The sequence below is a fragment of the Monodelphis domestica genome, chromosome 5, assembly GCF_027887165.1.
Source record: "Monodelphis domestica isolate mMonDom1 chromosome 5, mMonDom1.pri, whole genome shotgun sequence".
Taxonomy (NCBI): Eukaryota; Metazoa; Chordata; class Mammalia; order Didelphimorphia; family Didelphidae; genus Monodelphis; species Monodelphis domestica.
In genome coordinates, this window is record NC_077231.1 from 323,099,034 (window position 1) to 323,126,132 (window position 27,099).

Here is a 27,099-nt window from a genome sequence, read left to right on the forward strand (position 1 = left end):
ACTGCTCCTAGGAACTTTCCTCTACAAAGCCAGCCAGGAGGGATGAAACTTGAACCAGCTGGGCTTCTTTGCTAGGATTCTTCTCTCTAATGACAAGATTTCCAAGATGGTAGAAGAAGACTCTGGATTTGTCTTCTGAGCCAGAGATTTATTTTTCACTTCTTGTTCAGACCTTTTGGAAGGAGACATTTACTAAAATAAAATAGAATTGAGGTTGTCATGACGACATCTGGAAGTGGACTGGACTGCCTGCCTCGCCATCCATTCTGGAAGTCTGTCTGGAAAGAAGATGACTTACGTTCCTTTGCATTTTCCTTTCAGTTTTTCCTAGCCTTGTGTAGCATCTGCAGCCTCACAGGTGCTGTTTATGAAGGTGAGGAAACTGAGGCTCTGGGCAGACCATCGGGCGAGGATCACGTAATAAGTGTCCGAGGAGGGATTTGAACCGACAGCCCCTCACTCTAAGTCCTTTGGGCTCTGCCTGTTTATAATCTGGGCTTAGCTTCCTTGTATTCTCCCCATCCATAGACCAGGTACAGAAGCTCCTGGAGCTCCAAGAAGGGAGTAGCACTGTGGGCCGGTGACCTCCCTCCCCTGGAAAAGGCCCCTCTCGGATCCTTTCACTTGCTAATGTGCTGCGCGAGCCAAGGCTCTGCACTAATTTGATTTTCATTACCAAATCGTTCAATATGTTTCCCTTCATGACGACCCGTCAGCATTTTCATTTCCAACAATGCGTGCCTTTATTTTAAGCCCTGAATGAGAGGGTACGAAGGTCTCATTGGAAGTGGTCGGATCCCTGAAATGGAGGCTTTACCGCAATCACCCCAGAAATTCTGCCCTTCCAAGGCAGGACCCTCTCCCACGACCCCCTGAAATGCCGTTTCAATTGGACAAGGGGATCGTTCCCAGCTGCCTCTTGTGATGTTCCCGTTTCGTGGCTGTTCCAGTAGAGTTCCACGTCGTTCCCTCCACGTAGTTCCTCATGAAGTGATTCCTTCTATTGTTCTGCCAATAAAATCTGCCTGCATCTGGGCTCCTGCCTTAAAAAGCTGTCCAAATAGAGGCTTTATTGACATCTTTTGTTTTTGCATTGTTTCATTCCCCCCTTCCCACCCACCCCACCCCCACGTCCCCTCTCGGATATCAACGCCAGATAGCCCAATAGGGAGGTCCCTGTGGAAGTTCTGCTTTCCGCCTGGTCTTAAAGTTCTCTTTTTGAAATGGAGACATGCCAAGAGCTTCAAAGATTCCCGTCCCAACAAAGTGGCCAGCCTTGCCTTCTGGGTCCGAGCTGCTGTTGTTGTTCTTTTTATTTCTGGGTAGAAACCAACAAAGAGTTACTGTGAGTTTCATAAATAACATTCCAAGGAAAGGGCAGGAGAGAGGGAGGCAGATTATCCTGCAGGGAAATGGGCACAATGGACAGCATTCCTAGGAGTTACAATGGCCAATTGTCCCCGATCTGTGGAGAAATGGTCCCAGTGGACAGCATTCTTTCTTAAAAGTGCAGCCCAGCAAGGCCACGAGTCTGCCAAAAATCTGCCCGGACAGCCCACATTTGTTGTGGTACCAACAATGGCACATTGTATGGAAGAGTGACCCAGGGTCTGGATGAGGAGAAGGTCACATACAGGCTCCCATTCTTATTGTCAAACATTTCTCTAGACTCATGACCCCTTGCCTCCAGTTAGCTTTAGCCACTATCACATCTCAGAGTTGAAAATGTCAGCCCAAGCCCGAATGGAAAACTCAACACAACGCTAAGCTAATTCTTACCATCTCTCATGTCTTCAAAGTGAGCCCTTGCTTTCCTCTGATGTGAGGGAGGACATAAATAGAGAGGGATTTCTCCTCTGAGAGTCCCCTATACCAGTGGCATCACCATTCCTGTCCCTCTACCTAAGCTATTCTCTGATTTCCCACCTCTCTCACCCCAGCCCCCTCCATAATTTTATTTTTCTGAGTAGTTTCCTCTTTCCCCAATTACATGTAAAAACAATTATGGCATTCTTTTGTTTAAATGTTGAGTCCCAAATTCTTTCTTTCCTTTCCATCCCTCTATCTCCCTGAAATAGTAAGAGCTCTAACATAGATTTTACATGTGCAATTTTATAGAACATTTTTCCGTATTAGTCATCTCCTGGAAGAGAAGTCCAACAGCAACAAAAATGGGGAAAGAAAGTCAAATATATACTATGTTGTGGTCTGCATTTGGAGTCCAGTTATTTCTCTGGAGGCTCATCCAATTTTTCATCAGAACTCCTCTGGGATTGTCTTGGATTACTCTGTTGGTCATCATAAAATAGTGCTGCCTACACTGTGAGCAATGTTCCCCTGGTTCTGCTCCATTCACTCTGCATCAGGTCATGTAAACTTTTCCAGGATTTGCTGAAATTCCTCCTTTTCATCATTTCTTATAGTATAATAACATAATAGACAATCAATACAGCAACTCGGTCTGCCATTCCTAAACTGAAGGACATCTCAGTTTCCAATGCTTTGCCACTGCAAAAAGAATTGCTATAAGCATTTTTGTACAAATAGGTCCTTTTAGCCGTTTAAAATCTCTTTAGGACTTGGCATTGCTGGTGGTATTGCTGGATCAAAGGGTACACAAAGTTTTCAAGTCCTTTGGGCATAGCTTCAGAATGGTTGGGTCAGTTTACAACTCCGCCAATAATGTGTTTTTGTCCCAATTTTCACACCTTTTCCAACATTTATCACATTCCTTTTCTGTCACATTAGTCAATCTGATAGGTGTGAAATGGCACTTCAGGGTTGTCTTCATTTGCATTTCTCTAATCAAGAGTGACTTGGACAGTTGTCTTATACTTACTCTGGATAACCTTGATTTCTTTATCTGAAAACTGCCTGTTTATATCCTTTGATCATTTATCATTTGAAGAATGATCTATTCTCATAGATTTGACTTAGTTCTCTGCATAGCTGAGAAGGAGGCCTTTATCAGAGATATTCACTCCAGCTTTCTGCTCTCCTGCTAATCTTGGGTGCATTGGTTTTGTTTTCAAGCCCACAATTTTCAAAAAAATCAGAAGTGTGGGTGGCTCCAAGGTCAAAAAAGAGGTGTAAGTTTGACAGATTGTAGCCTATAGTCAGAGATGGCTTGTGCAAAAGAAGTGATAGCAAAGCTGCCAGTAAGGATATGCAAGACTGGAAAATGTGGGAGGTCTTGAGAACGATGCATAACTGACAGTCCAAGGACCAATGCCATTGGGATAGTCATCAAAACAAGGGAAGGTCCTGTGCATGGTGAGAGTTCCCTGAAAACCATTTGCAAGAATATGTAAGAAAGTCTGAAAAAGCTGAAATCTGTTCTATTGGAAGGCGTGTCTCATGGATGATATTAGAGATCTGCTGTCATGCCATGAATTTGAACTTTGTCCCTCTTTTGCATAGCTCTTCGAAGTCCTGGGCAGTAAGCACTATTTATTCCAGAAGTGTCTGGGGTTCCATTCATTATCAATTTCATGTTTCCCCTTTAGAGATAATAAGATCATAGAATAAATGTTCTTCAGCAGTATTTTAGGGAATTCTTACTGTTGAGCTTATCACTTCTGACAACTCCACAGATAATTACCAGGATGGCAACTGACCTCTGACTCAGTGTTTAATCTGATAACTCCAGTGGAAGACTTTGGGCTTTCTTTCCACTGAATTTTTTCAGGAGAGCTGAACGATGGGAGGATAGATAGGTCCCTTTCTCTTGGTGTCAAAGGCTCAATCATTTTGTTCTTTCCTCTGCTCTGGTACCGATATCAAACTGTACTTCATTGTCATGATGTCAGACGATGGATAGTTTGCCCAAGACTGAAAACAGTACCTTTACTATGGACAGAACAATTCACAATAGTAAAGGGAGCTTTCTTTTGGGTCTCATAACTTCTGAACCTTTTCAGGGATGAGTAGTTCCCTGAACTATTGGAGTAGAAGCCATTTGCTTTGTCTCATTGCTGGGTTGCTCTTTGGCAAAAGAGATGCAATGAAAAAGCATTTTGCCTAGACTGAGCTTATGTTTGTTTGTTTCAGAAATTAGATAAATATCACTCTAAAGTTTTCTGTAAACTGGAAGAATACAAGAGCCACCATTCTGCTGAAGTCAACCAAGCACTCTGCCATGTGCATTGAAGGTGTTAAAAGGGACTGACTAATTTTGAAATGCAAATTTGGAAACAGTGTCAGGGGTTCAGGTTGGTCCTGGAGGATCCTTTTCTTCTTAGCTCATCTGGCAATCTTCCCACAGATCAACATCCACAAAGATGGCTGCCGAATCTCTTCTAAATGAGGAAGGATACTGTATTATATAGGGTTGGGGAAATAAAGGGGAAGTATGGAATAAGGTGACTTGCAGTAATCTCATTGGTTGTCTCTGAGGAAAGCGAGCTACTTGGGTTCACTTCATTGGATATTCCTGAGATGGGGTGGGGAACCCCAGTCTCTGGATGTGTTGGCTGGTTCTCAGGAATGGTGCTCACCTATGCCCAAAGGGCGACAAAAGAATATCTACCCTTTGACCCAGCCATAGCACTGCTGGGTCTGTACCCCAAAGAGATAATGGACACAAAGACTTGTACAAAAATATTCATAGCTGCGCTCTTTGTGGTGGCCCAAAACTGGAAAACGAGGGGATGCCCATCAATTGGGGAATGGCTGAACAAACTGTGGTATATGTTGGTGATGGAGTACTATTGTGCTAAAAGGAATAATAAAGTGGAGGAATTCCATAAAGACTGGAACAACCTCCAGGAAGTGATGCAGAGCGAGAGGAGCAGAACCAGGAGAACATTGTACACAGAGACTAATACACTGTGGTATAATCGAACGTAATGGACGTCTCCATTAGTGGCGGTGTAATGTCCCTGAACAACTTGCAGGGATCCAGGAGAAAAAAACACCATTCATAAGCAAAGGATAAACTATGGGAGTGGAAACACCGAGGAAAAGCAACTGCCTGAACACAGCGGTTGATGGGACATGACAGAGGACAGACTCTAAATGAACACTCTAGTGCAAATACTATCAACAAAGCAATGGGTTCAAATCAAGAAAACATCTAATGCCCAGTGGACTTACGCGTCGGCTATGGGGGGTGGGGGGGAGGAAAAGAAAATGATCTTTAACGAATAATGCTTGGAAATGATCAAATAAAATATATTTAAAAAAAAAAGAAAAAAAAAGGAATGGTGCTCACCCATGAAGGACAGGCTGAGGAACAAAGTCCTGGTGTTCCACCAGGTGTTGTTGGGGCAGGCATTGAGGGAAGTGCTTTATGTTCCCACAGCCCCGTCATTCGAATTCTTTTCTCTGTTTAAAAAAAGGAAAAAAGGGGGGTGGTATATGGTAGAGGGGTTTGGAAGGGGGGGCCATAAGTCCAAGGGGCAATGGGCAATGTTCTTTGCTCATCAAACTGCTTCCTGCTGAGAGGGGAAGTCATGGATTATTATTGAGTCTTTCCTGCTTCCATCTCCATCCCTGAGCAGATATTGATATTGATATCAATAAAATCGCATTACAGATTAGTGTAACTTTCTTGTTACAGCATTCTTGTAGATAAATTTCTCCACCCCATGCTCAGTGATACACAGACTTGGGGTGGAGTACAGATACCTAGGTAAGTAGTGGAGCATAGTTGATTGCTATGCACGTTCAAATTTAATAATTGGCTTTTGAAAACTGGTTCAAGATGGCAGCAGAACATTCTCGCCCCTTACTAGCAGTGATTAGGCGTGGGCATTTCAGGTAATTGGGAGAACGATGGCAGAAGGCACGTGTTTAGTTATATGACTACAAGTCCAGTTACATACTAAGTGAAACAAGTCTGAGAAGAAGAGTGAGATTGAGGATAGATCTCATAGCCAATGAGATCTTATCAGGAAGGAATAACAGAGCCTCAGCTAACAAGGGAGTTTGCTATGGATAAAGGTGAACTCCTGAATTCAAGTTCAAAAATATATTTGTGCAAGTCTAGGATGAGAGAATATGTCGTGAGAAATTCCTGAAGACCTGGAAGAGCATCCTAGAGGGGAAGGGGTTGGGGATGCTTGGTATGCCCACAGTGGGACTAAAAACTGGGGATGTCCACAGTGAGCCTTATCAACCCCAAATTCTAATGGGGAACTTAGCTTTAGTTAACAGATTTCTAACACACATAATGAGGAAGGTGATCGCCTCACTGTCCTGTTCCCTGGCCAGACCACATCTGCAGCTGTGTAATTAGGTCCATGGGCTAGACTTTGAAGGGACAGTCATGATCCTGAATATGTGTAGAGCAGGTTGACCAGGATTGCTTGCATATTGGTTGGAATAACTGAGAATATTTAGCCTGGAGAAGAGAAGACTTGAAGCAGAAGGCGGTGACACACAATATCATCCTTAAATAGCTAAAGGGTTGTCCAACGAAAGGGTTCTATTCACTTTCCCTGACTGCCAAATTTGGATACCAACAGGAGAACATTACAGAAAGGCAAGTTTAGAGTCAAAAGAAATATATTTTTTTCCCAAGCTGACTTGGGTATTTTATTTTGTTTTTTTCCCTTTTAAACATTATTTTATTTGGTCATTTCCAAACATTATTCACTGGAAACAAAGATCATTTTCTTTTCCTCCCCCTCCCTCCCACCACCCCTCCCATAGCCGACGCATGATTCCACTGGGTATCACATGTGTTCTTGACTCAAACCCATTTCCCTGTTGTTGGTATTTGCATTAGAGTGTTCGTTTAGAGTCTCTCCTCTGTCATGTCCCCTCAACCCCTGTAGTCAAGCAGGTGCTTTTCCTCGGTGTTTTTACTCCCATAATTTGGCCTCTGCTTGTGGATAGTGTTTTGTAGATCCCTGCAGATTGTTCAGGATCACTGCATTGACCCTAATGGAGAAGTCCATTACGTTCGATTGTGCCACAGCGTATCAGTCTCTGTGTACAATGTTCTCCTGGTTCTGCTCCTCTCGCTCTGCATCACTTCCTGGAGGTTGTTCCAGTCTCCATGGAATTCCTCCACCTTATTATTCCTTTTAGCACAATAGAATTCCATCACCAACATATATCTTCCCACGTGTCATTATCAACAAATGGAATGGGCTATAGCAGGAGGTGGAAGCCTTCAATCTGAGACTGCACACCAACCTGGTGGAACTATTGGGAGGTATGGCTTAGCCTTAATCATCATGGGAGCTGCTGCAGACATATTTATGATTCTAGTCCATTGAAAGATCCCTTAAGAACAATGCTTAGTGTCTTCATGGATTTTTTTTAATTTAAAAGGTTATTCTAAAATCTGATCAACTTCATAAAGAGAAGAGGTCAGGCTTAGAGTCAAGAGACCTGAGTTTGAATCCCAGATCAGCCACTAATTGTTTGATGCAGGGACAAGTTAGACTCCAAACCTCAGTTTCCTCATCTGTAAAAAGAGACTCATAAGACATATACTGGATGTCCTGAATGGGTTATTTATATGCCAAGCGTTTAGTAGATTTTAAAGCATTTTAGATGAGTGGGTTGGTGATTATTATTCTGAGACTCATTTAATATAGTTTTCAGAATGACAGCCCAAAGATCATTCCTACTTCCTTCGTAGTCTTCCTAACAGGGCACAGATTTTGGTAGTATAGTACTAGAATCACTCCTCTAGGAAAAACGCCGGAACCCCTAATATAAACAGAGAAAGCTCTCCAGTTTCTCAATAACCTCTTTCTTTGTATTAACATTTCTAAAGGAAACATTCCACTCTGTCCTCATCAATCCCCTGTTTCCATTTTGACTAATAGTCCTCAAGCCACATTAGCCCTATAGATCATGGATCCGCTCACCCACTTTTGTCTGTACTTATCAGCAGTAACCAAATACAATTCTGAAAAATGAGATTATGAATATTAAAAAGGTTGTATCAGTCCCCCCCCCACTTAGTCACCTGGGATTAATGAATCCACTAGTGAGCAGAAATGAATCACTCACCTTATTCCAAATGCATACATCTTTGAGGCAGCCTGGCATAGTGGAAAGCTCACATGGGTTTGAAGGCAGAGAACTTGGGTTTGATTTCGCCATTTTTACCAACTATGTAACTGCAGGCAAATCATTTCCTTTTTGTGGGCCTCTCACTTTCCCATCTATGAAATTAAGAAATTGGAAGAGCTGATATTTGAGGGCTTTTCTAGCTGTAAACCTGGGGTTCTGTGAGAACTTTTCTCCCCGCCCCGGGGAAGTATACCGTATCTTTAAAATCCTTTAACCATGGGTTAAAAACATTCATGAATATACCCTATTATTTTTTCAACTAAAAGGTGTTTTTTTAACACTAAGAGCAGTTACTTCTAGTGGCTTCAGAAGTCTAGACCACAGATGATTGGAATAAAATGCATAGATAATTTGATGTTCCAAATTAAAAGTGACTCTATAAAGGTTTGTGTTTTCAAAATCTCCTTTAAAGTTGATCTTTATCCCCCTCTGCATCTTCACCATCTTCTAGGATAGGTACTTTAAGGTAGACCCTCTTCAAAAACCCTCTTTAGCTAAAGGTGAATGTCCTGTTTCTGGGAACTCATTTATATTCAAGTCAAGGATGAATCACAGAAGGCAGGTGTGGGTTCATTAGATTGGTCAGCAGTTGGTGAACCATTAAAATGGAACTAAGGAATGCTATTGCACTCTAAGAAATGATGAGCAGGATGGTTTCAGAAAAACTGGGGAAGACTTATGTGAACTGATGCAGAGTGAAGTAAGTAGAACCAGGTGACCATTGCAGAAAGTAATAGAAATATTGCATGATGATCAACTGTAAAAGACCAAGCGATTCTCAGCATTACAGTGATCCAAGGCAATCCCAAAGCACTTATTATGAAAAATGCCATCCACCTCCAGTGAAAGAACTGATGGAGTCTGAAAGCAGACCAAAACATACTATATTTCATTTTCTTCATTTTTGTTGTTGTTCAAATTCTCTTCTGCAAAATGACTAATATGGAAAAATGTTTTACATGATTACACATGTAAAAGCCATATCAGATTGCTTACCACCAGGGAGTGGGGAGGGACAGGAGGGAGAAAATTTGGAATTCAAACTACTAAAAATGAATGTTAAAATTTATTTTTACATGATAATGAGGGAAATATTATTTTTTAAGTAGAGTCAGTAGAAGGACCCCAAACTTGCTTTGTTTTCCTTACCCACTGGGGTCTACATTTAAATGCAAGTCACAGTATTCAGAACTTACTTATCATGAATTTCCATTTCATGGTGATGGATATTCTAGTTGATATGTGATTTCCTGAGGCTGTAATGTCTCTGTACTTCATCTTTACCTTCTGATTATGCCCTTTAATAAATTCTCCCTAAAGCATCTATCCATCGTGCTAGGAACTTTCCTCTAAGATCCTTCACTATTTTCTCTGTGCCAGCAAACTCTTCAGACTGGCCACCTGCTAAGATTTAATCTTAGTTATGCTATAAGCATAGCCTGATTCTTCTTCTAATCACTGATGTCCTCACTAACATCTCTTATATAATTTATTGGACTTAAGTCAGCAAGAGGAGATGTCTATACTTACCATGGATCTTCTCCTTCCCCTTGGATCATTCCCCATTTTTAGTGGAGATTATGGTGTGACCAAGTATTGATGAAGTAGACTTGGTGGCATTTCTTTCTGCTCTGAGGATCTTAAAAAGCCTTTGGCAATTTGCAGGGATCTAGGAGAAAAAAACACTATCCATAAGCAAAGGATAAACTATGGGAGTGGAAACACCGAGGAAAAGCAACTGCCTGAATACAGCGGTTGAGGGGACATGACAGAGAAGAGACTCTAAATGAACACTCTAATGCAAATATTATCAACATGGCAATGGGTTCAAATCAAGAAAACATGTAATGCCCAGTGGATTTGCGTGTCGGCTATGGGGGGTGGAGGGGTGGGGGGAAGAAAAGAAAATGATCTATGTCTTTAATGAATAATGCTTGGAAATGATCAAATAAAATATAATTAAAAAAAAAGCCTTTGGATATTTGTACCATTTGGGGGTATTTTCATTAAATGAGTGGGCCAGACCCAAGTGTTCAATGACTGGACAAACTTTTTAATATGTATATTCAGTTTTGGAATCATATTGGCTAGATGAGGTTGAGGCAGCTCCTTCTGCCAGTGTATTAGCTTGTTTGGGACAGAACATGAAGCCTCTACCTTGAGTTCTGTGTTTGTTCTCTTTCTTTGTTGGTCCAGGAAAGCGTATTTTCCCAGTAGAAGAAGCAAAAAGAATTATTTGTGTTTGATCTTACTCAAAATGTGTTGAGCAAACGCTAGATACTCCCTGTGTTCCCAAGGAATCTGGATCAATGCACTCATGCCCTTCAGCAGAGAGTAAGTGAGGGTTGTCTCTTACTTCTGCACTGAAGCTTGTCTAGATAGATAGATCTGAGAGTCTGGGTTGGAGAGAGTTTGGTCATCATCTTTTATTTTTTCTTTTAAAAAGTTCTAGGACAGAGTGAGATTGGCCTTGGCTCTTTCAGCACCTGATATTCTTGCATTTGGCTAGATTCTTTTAATTAAATTAGTAACTCAAAAAAATTGCTGTGTGATATGATGAAAAAATGCTAGACTTAGAATCAGGCAAGCACAGGGTTCAAATTCTAATTTTGACACTTCTTGTATATTACATAGCCCAAATCATTTATTCATCTCAAGAAGCTGCAATTCCTTCCTCTGTAGAAAGTGATTTGCTTTGAGGGTCAAATAGGAAAATGGATGTGAAATCTATTGTTAGTATTTATTTATTTTTCTTCTTTTAATTCTTGTGTTGGTAAATTTTCTTCCTTTATAAGTCACCAATATGTTTTGGGACACGAACATTCACAAAACATCTCTCACAGACGTGTCTTGAAATTATCAGGTTAAATATAAAGTTGGTAGGGATACTGGATGAAAGTGTTTCTCTCGGGTGAACCTTGTAAGCCTTCTAGCCTTGAGAAGATGATGGACACTTGTGAATATCCACAACACAGAGCTCTGGACAGATCATGGAAACGTCTGAGTGTTCAGTGGCTGTATTGTGGCATGGTCCTCTTACCTTAGATACCAGCTCAGCTTTCTCATGCAGTGGATACTTTGGAGTTTGAGATAGTGAAAAGGGAAACCAGTTGATTGTCATAGAATCTTTCTAACTAGTCACTTTTTGTCCGAGATGTATTCTTCTATAATTATATTCTATAATTATCTCTCTTCCACCCTCCTCTTTTTCCTGCCTTTTCTTTCACCCCTCACCATAAAAGAAATATTTACAATATAATTATGGCAAGGTTTTAAAAAGGTGACCATCATTCTCTTTCAGTCCTTATTCTCAAATCATCTTTTTTAGCCTGGTTTTAGTTGTTAATTTCTATTTCATTATTTCTAAATTTGTTTCCTGCATCTCTTAACTAATAACCTCTAAGTGTATCTCTCATCTTTTTCAAGTGTATTTTCCCTTACAACAAAAACAAAAATTAAGTAAAATCAAAATATATGACATTCCACTCCCATAGTCTTTCACCTCTCCAAAATAATGAGAGAGGCCCCAAGCAGGCAAGAAACAAATATTTATTAATCACTGTCCTACATGCCAGAAATTGAAATAAAACCAAAATAAGGGTAGTCTCTACACTCAAGTTGCTTATGTTGAAGATAACATATGAAGGACCATGTGGAGCAATGGTGAACAAAGCCCAGAGAGACAGAAGCGACCCAGATAAGAGTGGAATGAAGTCTGCCCAGCCTGGGCCCATCCCCCAAAGGGAAGCCATAAAAGGAAGTCACTAGTGGAAGAAGGGAGCCAACAGGAAGAGGAAAACTCCAAGGAGAGTAGTTCCTCATTCCAGTTCTATTTTAGCTGCCTTTCCTCATGTCCATTTTCCTTTTGAAGTCACAGAGAATCAAAGTATATGCTGATTTATACAGTGAGAGGATCTTTTTCAATTTTGCTTCTCCACAATACTTCAGATTATTGTAAATGAAGGCATTCCATAGAATGCATGACTTGACTAAGGCCAAGAAATGTCAAACCTAAGAAATCCTAATGTTTTCCAGTCTATTTAGGGAACCTGGGAAATGGATAGGTAGAGCATTTATTAAATACTCTCTACATCCCAGGTACTATGCTGAGCCCTGGGGATACAAGTACAAGCAAAAAAGATAGACTTTGCCCTTAAGAAGCTTGCATTCTAGTAGCAGAAGGCACACATAACAAAGAAATAGAAAGCAAGATGGCAGAGGAAAGGTTCCTACTTTTCAGATGGTGGTGGGAATTGCTTGGACTCACTGCTATTCTGTATATGATTCTATCTAATGTGACTGGTCAATGACAGATGGCAAGAAATTTTTGAGATAGTGACTCCATAATCTTGGAGATTTTGACAGGCAAGGAGGAGAGTACTGTAAAAGGGAATTCTTTGTTCTCTCTGAGTTTACATTTGTGAAAGGGTATCCTTTATTTCCTTTGTCTATTTGGAGTTAACACTAACCTAAGTACCCCTACTTAGATTGTAAAGACAAGATTAACTCCCCTTTGTCTACTTTTGTATTGAATCAACAAAAGGTTGAACATCCTATTTAGTATTGGGTGAGAAGCTAGTTAGGTACTTAGAGAACTCACAAGTCACTTACTTAGAGAGCTCCACTCTTTTAACTTGTGAATTCCATGATCAGAATTTACACCCTCAGAAACGAAATCAGCCAGGAATCTGAGTCCTTTTGATGAGTATTTACCCCTCCAGAAGGTGAGAACTGGTTCCCACAAACACTGCCCAGCAGTGCTAGACAATTTGGAAACTGTGATTGGCCCCTGTGAAGAGGGGCAGGGACAAGAAATCACCATAAAAATCCAGGATTCCTTCAGTTTGAGGGAGTCTTGTGGAGATAGTCTCCTGACTGGAAAGAGTCTTTGAGGGACCTTAGCTGGAGACTGAGGCTTGGATTGTGGGCTTGAAGCTTGGCTTTACCTTGGACTCTGATTCCTGGACTACTTTGTGGGGTTAGTGAAAGGCTGGCTCCTTTCTTAATTTCTGGAAAGACTGGCTTCCATCTTGGAGGAGGCTGCGTGATTACTCACTACAGGTCTTCCTGGTTGAGAGCTAATTAATCTCTGCCTGGATTAAGATAGGAAAGATAACTTTTCTATACCCTTCACATTTCTCAACTTCATTGTTTACTCTCCATTTTGTAAATACTTATAAATAAATTTATGACTCGAGACATAATCAATATTGGCAACCACATAATTTCATAAAATTGTTGTCCGACCATTAAATTTAACCCTTACAACACCAATTATAGTCTGATGTTTAAAAGGGACTTTTTTCAAAGACTTCTGAATGAAGAAAAATAGGAAAAAATTCTACAACCTGAGATTCTAAGGAATTGTGATCTAGTCTCTATAGATTCTGATAAGAAATAAAGAGGGGGAGGTGTCTAAAGAAATTCCTGTGGTTGAACAGGGGGCTGTATGAACTCTGATTTTAAAAGGACAAGAATGATGGATGAAAGAAAGGATGGTAAGGTAAGAGAGATAGAGTGTCAGAGTCTTGTCAGACTTGTATCAGGAAGGGTGAAACCTGGCATAATCCAGGCTTGCTGATCAAAGGTGCTTATAGACAATAACATCACAAAGATTGCAGCCTAACCCAAGCCTAGAGGTTGAGAGCCAAGGACAACACCATTTTGCTTTTCTTTTGCCTCTGTCTTATTGATTTAGGAGAATACATCTCAGGCTGAGAAATGGCCAGCAAAAAGTGTTTAAGAGAATGCTAAAACTCAAAGAACATTAGAAGAGGGTAAAAGAGACCCTGCAGGCAAGGGGCTTCCCAAGACACTGAAAGTAATGAAAAGATGACTTTGAGTACTGGACACTAAACATTGTAGAGCATGGGAGAAGCTGTAGGGCTGAATATTGATCATTTCCAGTTACAGGAATAATACTAGTTAGATACTTCAAACTGTAGGTCTATGCAGAAAGAAGAGATAGAATTTGGGGTGGAATGTGTCAGTAATCTGATTCTTGATGATATTCTAGCATTGATTACAGCAGGATATAGCCTATGAGGATGTAGAAAGGGAGCAAGGAACCATCTCAGGCAATATTTTTTCAAATTTTTCCAAGGCAGCAAGTATTAGCAACCACTATGATGGCAGCAACTGATGCAAAGATGGCAACATCAGTATTGATGAAGACAGCTATGATAACAGCACCAACAGTGGCAACAACTGAAATGACCTTAACAGCTCCAGAGGCAGTGGTGGTCACATCAACAATTATTACAATAGCAACACCAGCACTACTACAGCAATGCTGAAAAATCAGTGATGGCAACAGGCACCAGCACCACTCACGGTATTACTCCTTCCATTAGTGATGGTGACACTTATGGTGATTCTGCTTATAATAGCAAAAAAGACCTCAAGAGCAATGTTGCAGGAAATGACATTAGGACCAATGGTGATACGCATGGTAAGCCTGAAAGTCCTAGTAATGATGCCAACAGACATGGCAATGGAGCCAGAAAGAGTGATGATGGCAGAAATATAAACACTGGTGGTGATGACACCAGGGACAATGCTGTCTGCAAAAGCAACACATATAGCAATAGCACTTCTTCCAGAAGCCACAGGAACAACAATAGCAATGATACTATAAATCAGAATGCCACTATGAGAAGCCATTTTGGCCACAACTGCAATATAGCAACAGTGATGACCACAATACCAGTGAAGCCAGTAGTAGCAATGACAGAGTAAATGGCAATTCTGTCATCAACAACAAGGACAGCAACAATGTCAATGATGTACATGTTGATAATAAAATCCAGCAGAAAGGGTGACATTAATAAAAGAAATGGGGCTAGTAATAACAGTGATGCCAACAATGACAATTATTCAAACAAGAACCATGGTAAGAATCATGATCAGTAATGATGCCCACTGTAATATAGGCCAATAAGGGAGGTTACACTCCCCCTACACTGGTGAATAGGGAAGAGGGAGAGAAGCGGTTGAGAGAATGAGAGGGGGGAAGAGGTTGATCTTCTCCTCTCTTCCCCTTGGTAAAGACAACCCGAGTTTGTTTCCCTGAGGGAATAGAATATGTCTCCTCAGAGATTTGGTTTGGGAGGAAGAAGTTAAGGACTGGAGGAGAAGCCTTTAGAGAAATGACCCACTGCCTCCCTTCTTGATCTCAGTTGCTGTTGAGAGGCGGGATAGATTTTCCTGCCTCTGGATCCTCCCGATACCCCAACTACCACTTTCCCTTTGAGATCTGGGTTTACTCCCCAACCCTACACTTGAGCCAATCCTCCTCCTTGGGGAAAGGTGTGATTCTCCCCAAATATTCAGTCCCCTTCTTTGGTGTCAGAAGGCAGGTAGATCTGGTCTATAAATAAAATATATTTTATTTATATGGTCTATATATGGTCTATAAAATAACACTTTAATGGAAAATCACCCAGGGAAGGGGAAATAGGAGAATTGAGTAAGGAAAGTGGGTAACAGGAGTTCTTAAAGACTGACAGACTGACCCCCTTAAATTTCAGGGGGCCCAGGTTTTAAGCCTCAACCCTTCTTCTGGTCAACTGCTGGTTGTCCCTATTCCTGAGCTAATTTGGTTATTACTAGAGTTCAGGGCAGATTTGGGGGATAGAGAGATGGAGAAAAAACTTGGAGAGGATTTCCTCAGCAGATGGCTTCTTCTAAAGTCCAATCTACTGTGTTTAGGTGAGCAAAAGATTTCCATGGATCACCAGGAAGCTTTTGGTGTCCAGAGGGAAACCCCCATCATTTGAGATCCCCTTGACAGACTTTCAGCTGAAGGAGTCAGAGTTGAAGTGGCAGTTTTTTGAGTTCTTCTCAGTCTCTGTTCTCTTTGGAATCCTGGGTCACTTTCTTTCCGCCCCTCCCCCACATGGACCACTTCTTGCTTCACTGGATCTAATTTCTCTCTTTTGCCATTTCTTATTTTTGCATATTCCTCTCTCTTACACCATGGCAGTAAGAACATTAATGCTGCCAGTAAAAATGATGCTGCCAGAAGCAGCATATGCAAAATAGGTAACAGTAGCTACAGTAAGGCTGCTAACTGGGGCAATACTAGCAACCATGATGGTAAAACTGAAAATGGCACCAAAAATCCTGACAATAACACTAGCAACTTTATGCAACAGAAATGACAAAAATAATGACAATTATGCCATAGACATAATAGCAACAATGATACTGCCATTGGTGCTGGTAGCATCAATGCTATCATTGAGGCCAGCAGCATCAGTGATGCTTCTAATGGGAACGAGACTGGCATCATCAATGATGGCACACAAAGCAGTGATGCCAATAGTAGCCCCTACAAAATCAATGTCAAGAGCAATGGCAGCTTCAGGAGTAAAGGCAATGTTGAAAGCAATGCTGATGACAGTGATTTTAATGCTGCTTATAACCTTCAGGGACTCTAAGTACAGTGGTATACATCATGAGGACAGCTCCAAAAGCAATGGAGTTAGCTGTGGCAAAGATGACAGTATCAATGCCAACAGTAGTCACAATAGTAATATTACCACCAGCAACAACAATGGCCCCCAAGTCTATGTTCTCAGTAGTGGTGATAAGGGGAACAATGACAGTGATGCCAGCAGCAGTGGCAACGAGTGTAGCAATAGCATTGGTGCCAACAGGAGCATAGACAGAAACAACAGCAATGGTGCCAACAGAAATGGTATCAGCAACAATAGTGTTGGTATCTATGGCAATGCTGAGAGAAGCAAAATTGTCTGAGTTCCCTGATGGTATTGACACCAGCATCAATGACATACCCAATAACCATGGTACCAGTATTATCAAAGGGAGACACATCAATGCTGATAGAAGCAGGGACTGAGATCATGTTAACAAAAACAGCATCAGCAGAAACAATAATAATGCTACCACAAGCAGCTTTAGTAAAAATGTGACTTGTGAACAGTGAATCAAACTTTCTTTGTCTATCAATCAGCAACTTTTGAATTAATCAATAAAAAACTTAAGCACCCCTTCTTAACACTAAGTAAGATAATTCACTAGTCACTTACTAGAGTAAACCCACGTATCCAAAGGCTACTGTCACCCCCCTTGGGCAGTGGTAGGCAAATTGAAAGACTGCAATTGGTTCCTGTAAAGTGGGGGAGTGACAGGAAGTGACATGGAAAAAGGACTATAAAGTCCTGAAATTCCTGTTCAACATCTTCTTCTTTGGACTTCTTCATTGGAGGGCTTCTCCTTGGGACTTCACCTTTGGACTTCTCCTTTGGAGTTCATCTTTGGAGACTCTGCATTGGCGAGCTAGACTGAAGGAGGAGATTCTTTCCCTGGATCCTTCATCAGCTCGCTGGGTGATTAGCTGGCCTTCCTTTCCTGGCTTCTGGAGAGATTGGTTCTGGAGAGGCCTTCCTTTCCTGGAAGAGGCTGCATTGGTGGAACCCTTCCTGAAGACAGCACTGGGTCCTCTGGCTGACGATTATTGAGCCCTGGCAGGGCTGAGCTGGATAATGGAGCAACACTTAGAGTGATAGGCTAGACAATTCTCTACCTTCTTCTTACATTTTCCACTTTTACTCTTTCCACCTCTTTGAAAATCAAGCTGCTAAAAGTCATTTTGACTTAAGTTATAATATTTTAAAATCAACAACCACAATATTGCTTTAGGACTTTCATTGTTAGCATAAAAACTTAAATTTTAAATTCTTACAGACTTCAACAGCAGTGCTACCAAATGTAATCATAAAATGGCATCAATAGCAATGTTTTTATCAATAGCACCAGAAGCAAAAGCAACGCCAATGCCATGGATGACAGCTAAAGAAATACATACCATAGTACCAGGAATGATAGACAGAATATTGATATGAAGGCAGCAATTGAAATAGTAATAATGCCAACAAAAGTGCTCTCTACAACAGCAGGGATGGATTTCAGCTAGAACCCCTCACAAGAACCCCATATTGATATAGTTCTTTAAGGTTTGGGGACATTTTGGATATATTATCTTATTTGATTCTCATAATAAACCTCTGAGGTCTTTAGATATATTTATATATTCAGATTGGGAAATAGGCATTCAAATTTGAACATTTTTCTTATGATCACAGAGCTAGTCAGTATCTACAGGATGTTTTTAATTCAAATTTTTCTTACTTCCTAGAAAATATTCAATTATAGTGTTTAATATGAAGTACGCCTATATCCAGCACTAAATTGTTTTGATAGATTTCTAAGCTACAATGACCAAGAATTATTAGAATAATAAAAGGGTCTTAAAAAGAGTTACTTCTGTCAGACTGAATTCTTTAATTCCGTTCCAAGTGTCACTAGCATGGTCTTATTGGATTTCAGTAAGACATTTAATAAAGTTCATAGGCATGGATGGTTAACTGTAGTTGTAGGGTTTGAGGGTGGGGACCTTATGACTGAATAACCCCAAAGGGTAGATGACTGGATCAACGTCATCCTGAGGGAAAATCTCTAGCAAAGGGACTAGAGTTCTCTCTTCGACCTGTACTATATAACACTTTTAGCAATGACATGGATTAAGGCAGAGTTGACACACCTATTAAATATGTAGGAGTCACAAAATGGAAGAAGAAGCAAATCCACTGAGTGGCAGAATTGGGATCCAAAAAGATATGGGGAGGCTAGGTTAGGGTGATAAAGCAAATTTGATTCCAGCTAGTAGGCATGGACAGGAACATTAAATCTTGAATTTAAGTTGAAAAGGAAAACCAAGCAACAGGTGTCTCAGTGGATAGAGAACCAGGCCAAGAGATGGGAGGTCCAAGGTTCAAGTCTGACCTCAGACACTTCCTAGCTGTGTGATCCTGGGCAAGTCACTTAGCTCCAATTGTCTAGTTTTTACTTCTCTTCTGCCTTGGGACTGATACTTAACTTTGACCCTAAGACAGAAAGTAAGGGTTTATAAAAAGAAAAAGAAATGGAAAACAAGTTACACAAATGGAGGATAGAGAAGACATCCCTGGAAACCAATCACTAAGAGACTTTAGTGCACTCATGAGCTAACAGTGTAAGTCAGTGGTAGGAAGGAGCAACTAGAAGAATTTGTGGCTTCTTGGCCATGTACTCATTTAGGTTTTCTAGTTTTATTTCAAGCATAGACACCAGGAATGAATAGGTATTCTTGATGCTCCCTAGTCAGATAATGGTTAGAACAATATTGGCAAACCTATGGCATGAGTACCAGAGCATTCTAGAGTGGGCTACTCCCTTCCCCTTCTCCATGCATGCCTGAGGACAATTCTCGCATCACCCACCTCTCAGCCCAGCAGCCCAATGGGAGTACTTCCTACCTCCCCTGTCTGGGGTAAGGTGGGGAGCTCATAGGTGTGTGATGGATGCGGTTTGGGCATTTTGTCTCTGAAAAGCTCACCATCACTGATTTAGAGTATTGAGTTCAATTCTGGACACCATTTTGAGTGGCTGGGTAATCTTCCAGAGGTTCCGGCTGCTGAGCTATGTAATTTGAGTTGAAAGAAATGATGAGAATAAGTTAAAAAAAAGACAAGACATAGAGACATGGGGACACATAACTATTTACAGGCATTTGAAGTGGGGAAGCTGACCTTTTGGATTTTCTTCATACAGGATTCTCCATCTTCCACTTTTCTGCCTCTACAATAGTCCATTCCTTTTGCAAGCGTTGGCATCTCTCCTTCACCTCTGCCTATTAGAATGCTTTCTTTCTGTCAATATTTAACTCAGATGTCACTTTCTACATGAACATTTTCTCAATTCCTCCAACTATTAGTTTGTTCCCTCCCTGATTACCCTTTAATTCAGCTATTTGGCCTTTATTTTGAATTTATTCCCTGTATATGCATATAAGCCATCTCTGCAAAAGAATGCCAGCTTCTCAGAGGGGGACCATTTTCCTGTTTAGCTTTGTATGTCCTGTACCCTGCAGACAACAGGCAATAAATGTTCTTTGATTGATGGATTAAACAACAAATATTTATTAAGCCTTTACTATGTGCCAAGCACTGGGAATATAAATACAAGGAATGAGGGAATGAAGCATTCCCTTTCCAACTGAGCTTGCCTTCTAAAGTGAGAGATAGCAAGTGCTTATCCAAAACTGTAAAGCCTAAATGTAAAACTAATGGAAACAAATGTATGCAAATTAATTCAGTAGAAGACTCTTTGGAAGAGAGGGTATTAGCAACAGTTGGGGTGGATCAGATGGATCATTTACATTGTAAAGGAGGAGAGGGCTTTATGATGCCAGAGGAAGGAAGGAAGGCATGCCAGGCAGGTGGGGTGGTCAGTGAAAAGGTATGGAGATTGGAGTTGTACTGTTTGTTGTAAATAAGGCTCAGAAAGAACTGTCTGACTGGATTTCAGAGTGAAAGAGGGAGGCAAGTCCATTTGGTTTCAAAAGATAGGTGAAGCCTGACTTTAAAAGCTAAGCAGAGGAGTTTATCATTGATCCTAGAGGAGGCCAGTAGGAGTGAGTAATATTTTTGTTGTGTCTCTTCAGCTCAATAGGCAAAGGAAGCTCTAGAGCAGTGTCGATGGGTGCTGGATGTTGTCAGAGTCGGTCTTGAGGAGCCAGGTGCTCCTTCTTGAATTTGCTTACTCTTCATGCCTGGTGATGACTTTCTAGGCTGTGTGCCGTTCTCCTTAGCTGGGTTATTGATGGAACTCCTGGTCAGCCCTGATGACAATTTAATATAGAATGTGGAAGACATGAGTGACCTTTCCTGGGAATGATGCTGACCTTTTCTCCTGTTAAGGGACTGTTTCATTTATCTAACTTATAGGAAATATTGTGATTGCTAAATGAACTGTCCAAGGCAAAGATCTCCCCTGTTCATTTTGAAACAGTTGAGTGGATAGTAGTCATAAGAGGAGGTCAAAGAGCACAGCTTCGTAGAAGCCTTTGGAAATTCATGGTCTCTGCTCACCCCTATGAAGCCATGGCAACCTTTCTGGCTTTGTGTTGGCTAAGAACTCTCATTTTCTCTGTACTCTGTGAATGGCTCCTACAGCAAAATCCATGCATAGCCAAGGATAAGATGGAGCTCTTCAGAGCTCTGTCCAGGAGAGGCCATTTCAGACCAAGTAACAAGAATGGCCAACTCTCACATCCTTTCTACACTGCCAAAAAAGGGAATCTTATCCCCTGGTTCTATCAATCAGAGATGCATGGATCAAACAAAAGAACAAAGTTTAGATGAACAGCAGTCTGGAGTTAATGGCAGCCTTGTTCATTGTAGGTGTTTATTAAATGTATGGAATTGAATTGAGAGATGTAATATTTGTCAGTAGAGAATTGCCAGTTCCTCTGTTCTTTGTGCTGGTGAGACCATATATGGCATGCAGTCTCCAATTCTGGCACCATGTTTAGGTAGAACATAGATAAAATGAAGTATCTAGAGATGGACAAATGGGCTAGTTTGGATCTTCTTAGTATATGCAAGCTCATTGAAGGAAATGGAGACATTTAGCCAGGCAAATACTCAGGAGGAACATGAATACTTCCCTTGTCACATGGGAAAAGGGTTATATTTTTTTCTTCTTAGCCTTATAGGGCATTACTAGGAGCAATGGGGAGGGGAAAAAACATAAGAGAAGCTGACTTAGATTTGATGTCAAGAAAAAAAAACTAATGATGTCCAAGGTAGGTAGGTGTCATAGCACATAGAGTGTTAGACTTGGAGTTAGGAAAAACTGAGTTTAAATACTCTCTGAAATAATTACTGGCTATATAACCAAGAGCAAATTATTCAATTTCTCTCTGTCTCATTTTCTCACTTAAAAATGAAGATGCTAAATAGAATCTACCATCCAGGGAGTTTGTGAGAATCAAATGAGATAATTGTAAAGTACTTTTCAAAATTTAAAGAGCTTTATAAATTTATCATCATCATCATCATCATCATCATTGTCACCATCATCAGGAACAACCATCATAGCCACAATGGGAGCTGTCCTGCAGTGGAGAAGGCAGCCTCAAGAGGAGAAATATTCTCCTTTCCTTAGAGTCTTTCAGCTGAGTGGTTGTCATGGATGATGTGGAGAAGTCCTAACAAGATGGGACTCTGGGTAATGTGAGTGAGAAGGGCTCTTCTTGACTAAGTCTGAGAAAACCATATTTCCAAGGAGGATAGCATCTTGGGGCCTCATTTTCAGAATTGTCTCCTTTAAGAAGATTTACTAAAAATGGCTATAAAATGTAAAATGGAGATGAAAGGGCCTTTAGAATACATCAAATTTCATTCCCTCATTTTATAAATGAGCAAATTAGGTCATAGGGAGGTTCATCGACTTGCCGAAGACCACAAAGTGAGTGTCTAAGGAAGGATTCAAACTCAGGTCTTCTCAACTCTTAGTTTAGCATTTTATTCACTGGGACACCTAACTGCCTTCTAATCATATGTAGGACATTATAAATTTGATTCAGTCTTCCTTGGCTATAATATTACTGTGAGTTGTCATTTGGAGATTTCTTGATGGATGTGATTGGTGGATTCCTTCAATTTCTATTTTTACCTCTTGTTCAAGAATATGAGAGAAGTTTTCTTTGACAATTTGATGTCTAGGAATATGATGCTTTTTTTAAACATGACTTTCCTGGATCTATTTTCTAGTTAAGCAATTTTTATAATAAGATATTTCACATTTTCTTCTATTTTTCCATTCCTTTGATGTTTTATTGTTTCTTGATGCCTTGTGAAGTCGTTAGTTTTTATTTGCCCAACTCAAATTTTTAAAGAATGATTTTTCTTCCATGATCTTTTGAACCTCCTTTTCCATTTGGCCAATTCTACTTTTTATGGGACTCCTTTCTTCACTGAATTTTTGTACCTCTTTTTCCATTTAACCAATTCCATTTTTTAAAGCTTATTTTCTTTTTGCCTTATTTTCATTTCTTTTCCTCATTTTTCTTCTACCTCTCTTATTTGATTTTTTAATTCCTTTTTTGGGCTCTTCTAGCTCCATTTTTCTTTGATGGATGCTTTGATTTCACTGTCCCCTACCTGTCCCAGTACCAAGGCACGGTCTGTGCCTTGCTTTTCTTTGTCTCTATAGAAATTTTCTATGGTTAGTTTTTTGTTTAATTTTCTTTTTGCAATTAATTCACTTCCCCAGACTTTTTTAACTTTTATTTTTATCCTAAAGGTAGGCTCCATTCTCAGGGTAGAAGGGACATTCTCTTAAACTTCAGAATTTCCTTGTTGTTCCCTTCAGTTCTAGGTCTGGTTTTCTGTAAGATTCAGTTCTTCCAAGATGGGATAATGGCCTGTGGCCTGAGAGCTCTAGACACTGTTGATTCAAACTCCACTAGGGATTGCTGATAACTTTCAAGACTCAGAGCACTGAACCTTTGCTCTAGGCCTAGGGGTTTCACCACAGGCTTAAACAGGCCAAATCCCATGGATTTGGAGCCTCATTGCAGGCTTGTGCCAGGTTGTAGCCTTCAAGGGGTGGGCATGGGATGCTCTGCCATTGGTTTAGGCAGTGCCCCAAGGTCTTGAATTTGGCTTGTGCTCAGGTTAGGGACCTGGAGCAGTAGGTAGGGGGTGCAGTTTGCATTCCTCTGTGTGCACTTGTACTTCTGGTTCCCCTTACCCTGAGAAATAGATTCTTTCTACATGCCTATCAAGTTGTTTTCTACAGGAGAGTTACCTCACTCTGTTCCTTTGTTTGTTCTGGGACTCCAGGATTCATTTGGGGATGTTACTTTTAAGTTGGTTTGAGAGGATTCTCAGAGTGGTTCCAGCTTTGTCTGATCCTAAGCTACCATCTTGGGTTCCCCCTGTCCCTAGCCTTCTTTGAAAAAAAATCAGAAGCTCAAGAGCTGATGAGCTTCCTCTGACCATTTGGTTTTTCAGCCATGACAGAAAAGTGACTCACTGGGCATTTAAAAAAAAAGTGCAGAAGGATTTCTAATGTGACCAAGAAGTCACATTCAAGGATTTGTTAATAATAGACTGAGACACCTTTGTAACAGAACAGCATTTTTTTTTAAAAATCATCACAAAACACCCTCCCTGGCTTGTTTGTTTGCTATTATTAAGATTAGCCAGTCTAGAGACAAGCACTTGGACCTTCATCAAAAGCCCCAAATTCAAAACCCACCTCAAATACTGAACTGCTGTGTGATTATAGTAATCATTAAAGTGATGTCACCAATTCTTGGTTCTATACCTCATTTTCTTCATCTGGAAAATGGGGGAAATGAAATCTACCCTACATACATTCCAAGTTTGTCACAAGGAGCACACGAGTACCTGCAAAGTCTTTAGTCATTACTAAAGCCCCATCTAAATGTAAGCTTTGAGTGTTATAACCCTAAATTCACGCCTTACGTTGCTATGGGTAAATCTAACAACAGGATAAGAAAGGAATGCACAAGTAGGTCCAAGGGCTCATGAATTATGCAGTCCAGATGTTAACACTTTAAATGTTTTCTAATATTAAATCTCCCTAAATAGTATCTTCTCCTGACACTAAATGCGCATTTTGAGAAGTGAGAAACAAGGAGAGAACATTCACCCCAACCACTCTCCAGACCACCTTGGCAGAAGAACTCCTGGAGTGGGAGATAGCATGTGCAGTCTGGGGTCAAGATCTGGGTTCAGATCCTTTCTCAGACCCTCGCTAGCTGTAGGACCCTGGGAAAGTCACTTAAAATCTCCTTCACTCCATTTCCTCACCTATAAAAGGGGATTCTTAATCGTTTCATGAGAATACAATGAGATCGTGTATGGGAGATCTTCAGTTACCTTTCTTTGCCCCTTACGATGGTCATTGTGGACTTGGGTACATTCTCGCTATAGCCGGTGTTGGTGCCAGTTGTGTTCAAAACAACATGACTTCATTTGTTAATAGATGAGAAAATGCAAATTATGGGGTTTCTCTTTCTTGTTGTATTAACCAGCGTTTCCCTGTAGAACTTGAAGTTCTTCAAGAGCTTCAAGTTCCAGGTAAATTGCCGTGCCATGTCCACTTCCACCATCCCTGAAACTTCCTTGGATCCCCAAGTAACCCTGATTTCCTGTTACTCAGACCTGACCAGCACAGACTGCCAGGCTTCCCTCTCTTGGCCGATGCCACCCCAGCAAGTGAAAGACCTGCCCACTGGCTGCAGTTGGGGACAGCAGAACTCCTCTCTTTGTTGGACTGTGTCACCAAATCAACCTGTCATAGAGTCTGATCGGACAGACTTGCCCCGGATGTTATTAGCCTGAAAAATAGCTTATATCACCTTAGAACACCTTTTAAAGTTAGCTCAGTTTCCTTACCTGTAAAACGAGAATGGTGATAGAAATCAAAAGAGAGAGTGGTTATAGGGAGAATGTTTATCTGAGGACTCTGGCTGAAGGTCTTGGGCTGTCTCCATAGGATGCTCAGGGGAGGTGGCAGTGGTTGTTTAAATTGCCTACTCCATGCTGTCTCCCATCTCTCCCTCAGGCTACTTGAGTTTGAAGGCTATAGTCTGACCCTGCTGAGTCATCCACAATCATGCCAATGAGAGCTACCCTCTCCTCCCCCAAGTCTTCTATTTTTTATCTCTTTGTTGTTGTTCAGTTATTTCAGCCGTGTCTAACTCATGACCCCTTTGGGGGTTTTCTTGGCAAAGATTCTGGAGTAGTTTGCCACATCCTTCTCCAGAGGAAACTGAGGCAAGCAGGATTAAGGGACTTGTCAGGATCACATAGCTAGTATGGTAGATACACCACCACACAGGAAAAGACAGCACTTACCTTCAAGGAGCTTGCATTCTAATGGGGGAGACAAAACACAAAAGGGACTTAGACGTGCTGGGGGTGGGGAGAGGGTACTCATGGGAGAAAGGCTTTCTAGCGAAGAGCTGGAAATGTCTGGAAAGTGATAACTAGAATCCAGAGTGACAGGAAATAGCTGGAAAGCAGTCTGGGACAGGACTTAACAGGAAGTACAGAGGGCCATAGGGAAGAGGTGTCCCTAGCGTTAGAAGACTCCAGGCAAAGAAATGGTGTCCAGAATGTGAGGAGAAATCATAGAAAATCCTCAGCAAATGTCTAAGGGCAGTTGCCAATCATATATTTGATGAGTGTCTATTAAGGGGTTACCATCTGCATTATGGTAGGAAATAAAAATAAAATGAAAATAAGGCAGTCCCTGCCCTCAAGAAGCTCACATTCTAGAGTGGGAAAAACAACATGAATATATCTAAATATATACAAAACAAGTACAATTAAGGTAATTTAGGGAGAGGACGGATTGGGTGTGAGGAGGCAGAAAGCATGGATCGGGCCAGGTTCCCTGTATGAGGCAATGCTTGAGCTGAGCTTTGATGGAAATTAGGAATTTAAAAGGTGGTTTGGAAGGGGGAGATCATTCTAGGCAATTGAGAGTCAACCGGGGACCTTCCTCGGTTGCCCTTTTCTAATTTTATGGCGATAACCAATCCAAGAGAGTCCTACTACTACTAGTCATGGTAAGTCTCATGAAATGTATCCAAGGCTGAGAGGTTTAGTAGATGGACAGGGATCTACAGTAGAAGCATTTCTCTCTGTTAACATGAATAGTCTGTTTATCAGTCAAGCCCAATTCTGGCACTTAATAGTAACAACTTTATCTGCCTGTATCTAAGTGCTGACAAAATTTAGGAAAAAAAATTAAAATCCTCTGGGCCCCAGCTAATGCCATCAAAATGAGCCCCCAGTAGTAGAGCCACAGAAAATGTATGTCACCAGGGATCTGATCAAACTCTCCTTCAAGAGGGGGGTTAACAACAATTCCCATTTTTGGAATGCTTTAAGGTCTCCAAAGCTCTTTGCTCACTAAGACCCTGTGAGGTAGGTAGAGTAAATATTACCATCCTCATTCCACAGAGCACAAAACTGAGGCTGAGGAAAATTTAGGTGTCAATCCAGGATCAATCAGGTCAAAGGTGTCTGAGAGGGCACTTAAAACCCAGGTTTCTCACCTTCCAGGTCAGCACTTGATCCACTACACTGCCGCTTCTAGAACTCAGACCACTTGTCTACTGTCATACTTGGGAAACTGGGCTTGAAGAAGTCATCAAGAGCAAAGATGGTGGGC

General features: G+C 41.0%; 1 protein-coding gene and 1 long non-coding RNA gene across 2 annotated transcripts in view; both read left to right on the forward strand.

Moving 5' to 3' along the window:
- The window catches only part of THSD7A (thrombospondin type 1 domain containing 7A), a 360,671-nt gene that overhangs the window by 41,224 nt on the left and 292,348 nt on the right, over window positions 1-27,099 (forward strand). The gene's annotated exons all lie outside the window — the stretch shown is intronic.
- On the forward strand, window positions 1,186-14,887 carry LOC103095202 (uncharacterized). The gene is made up of 2 exons (XR_473787.3): window positions 1,186-13,537; window positions 14,138-14,887. It is a non-coding gene; the product is annotated as an uncharacterized LOC103095202 (long non-coding RNA).